We start from the raw sequence: 5,000 nt of genomic DNA, 5'->3' as shown, positions 1-5,000 counted from the left end.
AGATCAGCCACTGTAATCTCCAGTTCATTATATAAGTTCGGAATAAAACCCAAAAGCTTAGAGCACCTGGTATTCCCAGGCGGTCTCCCATCCAAGTACTAACCAGGCCCAAACCTGCTTAGCTTCCAAGATCAGACGAGATCGGGCATAGCCAGGTTGGTATGGCCGTAAGCGAAAGCTGCTGCAAAGAGAGGGCTAATTAAAGATCAGCCACTGTAATCTCCAGTACATTATATAAATAGGGACGAAAACCCTAAAGCTTACAGCACCTGGCAATCCCAGGCGGTCTCCCATCCAAGTAGTAACCAGAACCAAACATGCTAAGATTCAGACATCGGGCATTGACTCTTTTTTTTTTTTTTGCACGATTATTATATAATTAGTGAAAAAATTCCAAAAAGTAAAAAAATTTGAAAAATTTCCAAAAAGCTTTCAGCACCTGGTATTCCCAGGCGGTTTCCCATCCAAGTACTAAACAGGCATAGCCAGGTATGGCCGTAAGCGAAGGCTGCTGCAGAGAGAGGGCTATTTAAAGATCAGCCACTCTAATCTCCAGTTCAATATATAAGTAGGGAAGAAAACCCAAAAGCTTACAGCACCTGGTATTATTCTCAGGCAGTCTCCCATCCAAGTAATAACCAGAACCAAACATTCTAAGATTCAGAGATCTGGCATTGACTCTTTTTTTTTTTTCAAGATTATTACATAACTAATGAAAATTTTCCAAAAAGCTTACAGCACCTGGTATTCCCAGGCGGTCTCCCATCCAAGTACTAACCAAGCCCAAACCTGCTTAGCTTCCGAGATCAGACAAGATCAGGCATAGCCAGGTTGGTATGGCCGTAAGCGAAACCTGCTGCAAAGAGAGGGCTATTTAAAGATCAGACACTCTAATCTCCAGTTCATTATATAAGTTCGGAATAAAACCCAAAAGCTTACAGCACCTGGTATTCCCAGGCGGTCTCCCATCCAAGTACTAACCAGGCCCAAACCTGCTTAGCTTCCGAGATCAGATGAGATCGGGCATAGCCAGGTTGGTATGGCCGTAAGCGAAAGCTGCTCCAAAGAGAGGGCTAATTAAAGATCAGCCACTGTAATCTCCAGTACATTATATAAATAGGGACGAAAACCCTAAAGCTTACAGCACCTGGCAATCCCAGGCGGTCTCCCATCCAAGTAGTAACCAGAACCAAACATGCTAAGATTCAGACATCGGGCATTGACTCTTTTTTTTTTTTTTTTTTTTTTTTTTGCACGATTATTATATAATTAGTGAAAAAATTCCAAAAAGTAAAAAAATGTGAAAAATTTCCAAAAAGCTTTCAGCACCTGGTATTCCCAGGCGGTTTCCCATCCAAGTACTAACCAGGCATAGCCAGGTATGGCCGTAAGCGAAGGCTGCTGCAGAGAGAGGGCTATTTAAAGATCAGCCACTCTAATCTCCAGTTCAATATATAAGTAGGGAAGAAAACCCAAAAGCTTACAGCACCTGGTATTATTCTCAGGCAGTCTCCCATCCAAGTAATAACCAGAACCAAACATTCTAAGATTCAGAGATCTGGCATTGACTCTTTTTTTTTTTTTTCAAGATTATTACATAACTAATGAAAATTTTCCGAAAAGCTTACAGCACCTGGTATTCCCAGGCGGTCTCCCATCCAAGTACTAACCAAGCCCAAACCTGCTTAGCTTCCGAGATCAGACGAGATCAGGCATAGCCAGGTTGGTATGGCCGTAAGCAAAAGCTGCTGCAAAGAGAGGGCTATTTAAAGATCAGACACTCTAATCTCCAGTTCATTATATAAGTTCGGAATAAAACCCAAAAGCTTACAGCACCTGGTATTCCCAGGCGGTCTCCCATCCAAGTACTAACCAGGCCCAAACCTGCTTAGCTTCCGAGATCAGACGAGATCGGGCATAGCCAGGTTGGTATGGCCGTAAGCGAAAGCTGCTGCAAAGAGAGGGCTAATTAAAGATCAGCCACTGTAATCTCCAGTTCATTATATAAGTTCGGAATAAAACCCAAAAGCTTACAGCACCTGGTATTCCCAGGCGGTCTCCCATCCAAGTACTAACCAGGCCCAAACCTGCTTAGCTTCCGAGATCAGACGAGATCGGGCATAGCCAGGTTGGTATGGCCGTAAGCGAAAGCTGCTGCAAAGAGAGGGCTAATTAAAGATCAGCCACTGTAATCTCCAGTACATTATATAAATAGGGACGAAAACCCTAAAGCTTACAGCACCTGGCAATCCCAGGCAGTCTCCCATCCAAGTAGTAACCAGAACCAAACATGCTAAGATTCAGACATCGGGCATTGACTCTTTTTTTTTTTTTTTGCACGATTATTATATAATTAGTGAAAAAATTCCAAAAAGTAAAAAAATTTGAAAAATTTCCAAAAAGCTTTCAGCACCTGGTATTCCCAGGCGGTTTCCCATCCAAGTACTAAACAGGCATACCAGGTATGGCCGTAAGCGAAGGCTGCTGAAGAGAGAGGGCTATTTAAAGATCAGCCACTCTAATCTCCAGTTCAATATATAAGTAGGGAAGAAAACCCAAAAGCTTACAGCACCTGGTATTATTCTCAGGCAGTCTCCCATCCAAGTAATAACCAGAACCAAACATTCTAAGATTCAGAGATCTGGCATTGACTCTTTTTTTTTTTTCAAGATTATTACATAACTAATGAAAATTTTCCAAAAAGCTTACAGCACCTGGTATTCCCAGGCGGTCTCCCATCCAAGTACTAACCAGGCCCAAACCTGCTTAGCTTCCAAGATCAGACGAGATCGGGCATAGCCAGGTTGGTATGGCCGTAAGCGAAAGCTGCTGCAAAGAGAGGGCTAATTAAAGATCAGCCACTGTAATCTCCAGTACATTATATAAATAGGGACGAAAACCCTAAAGCTTACAGCACCTGGCAATCCCAGGCGGTCTCCCATCCAAGTAGTAACCAGAACCAAACATGCTAAGATTCAGACATCGGGCATTGACTCTTTTTTTTTTTTTTGCACGATTATTATATAATTAGTGAAAAAATTCCAAAAAGTAAAAAAATTTGAAAAATTTCCAAAAAGCTTTCAGCACCTGGTATTCCCAGGCGGTTTCCCATCCAAGTACTAAACAGGCATAGCCAGGTATGGCCGTAAGCGAAGGCTGCTGCAGAGAGAGGGCTATTTAAAGATCAGCCACTCTAATCTCCAGTTCAATATATAAGTAGGGAAGAAAACCCAAAAGCTTACAGCACCTGGTATTATTCTCAGGCAGTCTCCCATCCAAGTAATAACCAGAACCAAACATTCTAAGATTCAGAGATCTGGCATTGACTCTTTTTTTTTTTTCAAGATTATTACATAACTAATGAAAATTTTCCAAAAAGCTTACAGCACCTGGTATTCCCAGGCGGTCTCCCATCCAAGTACTAACCAAGCCCAAACCTGCTTAGCTTCCGAGATCAGACAAGATCAGGCATAGCCAGGTTGGTATGGCCGTAAGCGAAACCTGCTGCAAAGAGAGGGCTATTTAAAGATCAGACACTCTAATCTCCAGTTCATTATATAAGTTCGGAATAAAACCCAAAAGCTTACAGCACCTGGTATTCCCAGGCGGTCTCCCATCCAAGTACTAACCAGGCCCAAACCTGCTTAGCTTCCGAGATCAGATGAGATCGGGCATAGCCAGGTTGGTATGGCCGTAAGCGAAAGCTGCTCCAAAGAGAGGGCTAATTAAAGATCAGCCACTGTAATCTCCAGTACATTATATAAATAGGGACGAAAACCCTAAAGCTTACAGCACCTGGCAATCCCAGGCGGTCTCCCATCCAAGTAGTAACCAGAACCAAACATGCTAAGATTCAGACATCGGGCATTGACTCTTTTTTTTTTTTTTTTTTTTTTTTTTGCACGATTATTATATAATTAGTGAAAAAATTCCAAAAAGTAAAAAAATGTGAAAAATTTCCAAAAAGCTTTCAGCACCTGGTATTCCCAGGCGGTTTCCCATCCAAGTACTAACCAGGCCCAAACCTGCTTAGCTTCCGAGATCAGACGAGATCGGGCATAGCCAGGTTGGTATGGCCGTAAGCGAAAGCTGCTGCAAAGAGAGGGCTAATTAAAGATCAGCCACTGTAATCTCCAGTACATTATATAAATAGGGACGAAAACCCTAAAGCTTACAGCACCTGGCAATCCCAGGCGGTCTCCCATCCAAGTAGTAACCAGAACCAAACATGCTAAGATTCAGACATCGGGCATTGACTCTTTTTTTTTTTTTTTGCACGATTATTATATAATTAGTGAAAAAATTCCAAAAAGTAAAAAAATTTGAAAAATTTCCAAAAAGCTTTCAGCACCTGGTATTCCCAGGCGGTTTCCCATCCAAGTACTAAACAGGCATAGCCAGGTATGGCCGTAAGCGAAGGCTGCTGAAGAGAGAGGGCTATTTAAAGATCAGCCACTCTAATCTCCAGTTCAATATATAAGTAGGGAAGAAAACCCAAAAGCTTACAGCACCTGGTATTATTCTCAGGCAGTCTCCCATCCAAGTAATAACCAGAACCAAACATTCTAAGATTCAGAGATCTGGCATTGACTCTTTTTTTTTTTCAAGATTATTACATAACTAATGAAAATTTTCCAAAAAGCTTACAGCACCTGGTATTGCCAGGCGGTCTCCCATCCAAGTACTAACCAGGCCCAAACCTGCTTAGCTTCCGAGATCAGATGAGATCGGGCATAGCCAGGTTGGTATGGCCGTAAGCGAAAGCTGCTGCAAAGAGAGGGCTAATTAAAGATCAGCCACTGTAATCTCCAGTACATTATATAAATAGGGACGAAAACCCTAAAGCTTACAGCACCTGGCAATCCCAGGCGGTCTCCCATCCAAGTAGTAACCAGAACCAAACATGCTAAGATTCAGACATCGGGCATTGACTCTTTTTTTTTTTTTTTTTGCACGATTATTATATAATTAGTGAAAAAATTCCAAAAAGTAAAAAAATG

At 42.0% G+C, this 5,000-nt stretch overlaps 11 non-coding genes across 11 annotated transcripts; all 11 read right to left on the bottom strand.

Moving 5' to 3' along the window:
• Positions 1 to 54: 54 nt before the first annotated feature.
• Positions 55 to 173, bottom strand: LOC132138671 (5S ribosomal RNA). The gene has a single exon (XR_009432955.1). It is a non-coding gene; the product is annotated as a 5S ribosomal RNA (ribosomal RNA).
• A 556-nt stretch (positions 174 to 729) lies between these two features.
• LOC132138634 (5S ribosomal RNA) lies at positions 730 to 848 on the bottom strand. Its single transcript, XR_009432920.1, has one exon. It is a non-coding gene; the product is annotated as a 5S ribosomal RNA (ribosomal RNA).
• An 84-nt stretch (positions 849 to 932) lies between these two features.
• On the bottom strand, positions 933 to 1,051 carry LOC132137962 (5S ribosomal RNA). The gene has a single exon (XR_009432278.1). It is a non-coding gene; the product is annotated as a 5S ribosomal RNA (ribosomal RNA).
• A 570-nt stretch (positions 1,052 to 1,621) lies between these two features.
• LOC132138216 (5S ribosomal RNA) lies at positions 1,622 to 1,740 on the bottom strand. The gene has a single exon (XR_009432520.1). It is a non-coding gene; the product is annotated as a 5S ribosomal RNA (ribosomal RNA).
• An 84-nt stretch (positions 1,741 to 1,824) lies between these two features.
• LOC132139390 (5S ribosomal RNA) lies at positions 1,825 to 1,943 on the bottom strand. Its single transcript, XR_009433609.1, has one exon. It is a non-coding gene; the product is annotated as a 5S ribosomal RNA (ribosomal RNA).
• Positions 1,944 to 2,027: 84 nt separating this feature from the next.
• LOC132139389 (5S ribosomal RNA) lies at positions 2,028 to 2,146 on the bottom strand. The gene has a single exon (XR_009433608.1). It is a non-coding gene; the product is annotated as a 5S ribosomal RNA (ribosomal RNA).
• A 556-nt stretch (positions 2,147 to 2,702) lies between these two features.
• On the bottom strand, positions 2,703 to 2,821 carry LOC132137897 (5S ribosomal RNA). Its single transcript, XR_009432215.1, has one exon. It is a non-coding gene; the product is annotated as a 5S ribosomal RNA (ribosomal RNA).
• Positions 2,822 to 3,377: 556 nt separating this feature from the next.
• LOC132138633 (5S ribosomal RNA) lies at positions 3,378 to 3,496 on the bottom strand. The gene has a single exon (XR_009432919.1). It is a non-coding gene; the product is annotated as a 5S ribosomal RNA (ribosomal RNA).
• An 84-nt stretch (positions 3,497 to 3,580) lies between these two features.
• LOC132137848 (5S ribosomal RNA) lies at positions 3,581 to 3,699 on the bottom strand. The gene has a single exon (XR_009432167.1). It is a non-coding gene; the product is annotated as a 5S ribosomal RNA (ribosomal RNA).
• Positions 3,700 to 3,965: 266 nt separating this feature from the next.
• LOC132138484 (5S ribosomal RNA) lies at positions 3,966 to 4,084 on the bottom strand. The gene has a single exon (XR_009432774.1). It is a non-coding gene; the product is annotated as a 5S ribosomal RNA (ribosomal RNA).
• Positions 4,085 to 4,640: 556 nt separating this feature from the next.
• LOC132138338 (5S ribosomal RNA) lies at positions 4,641 to 4,759 on the bottom strand. The gene has a single exon (XR_009432635.1). It is a non-coding gene; the product is annotated as a 5S ribosomal RNA (ribosomal RNA).
• Between the last annotated feature and the right edge of the window lie 241 nt (positions 4,760 to 5,000).

This window comes from Carassius carassius, unplaced genomic scaffold (assembly GCF_963082965.1).
Source record: "Carassius carassius unplaced genomic scaffold, fCarCar2.1 SCAFFOLD_57, whole genome shotgun sequence".
Taxonomy (NCBI): Eukaryota; Metazoa; Chordata; class Actinopteri; order Cypriniformes; family Cyprinidae; genus Carassius; species Carassius carassius.
Note: the sequence above shows the minus strand (reverse complement) of the source record. Positions and strands in the feature narration are given on the sequence as shown.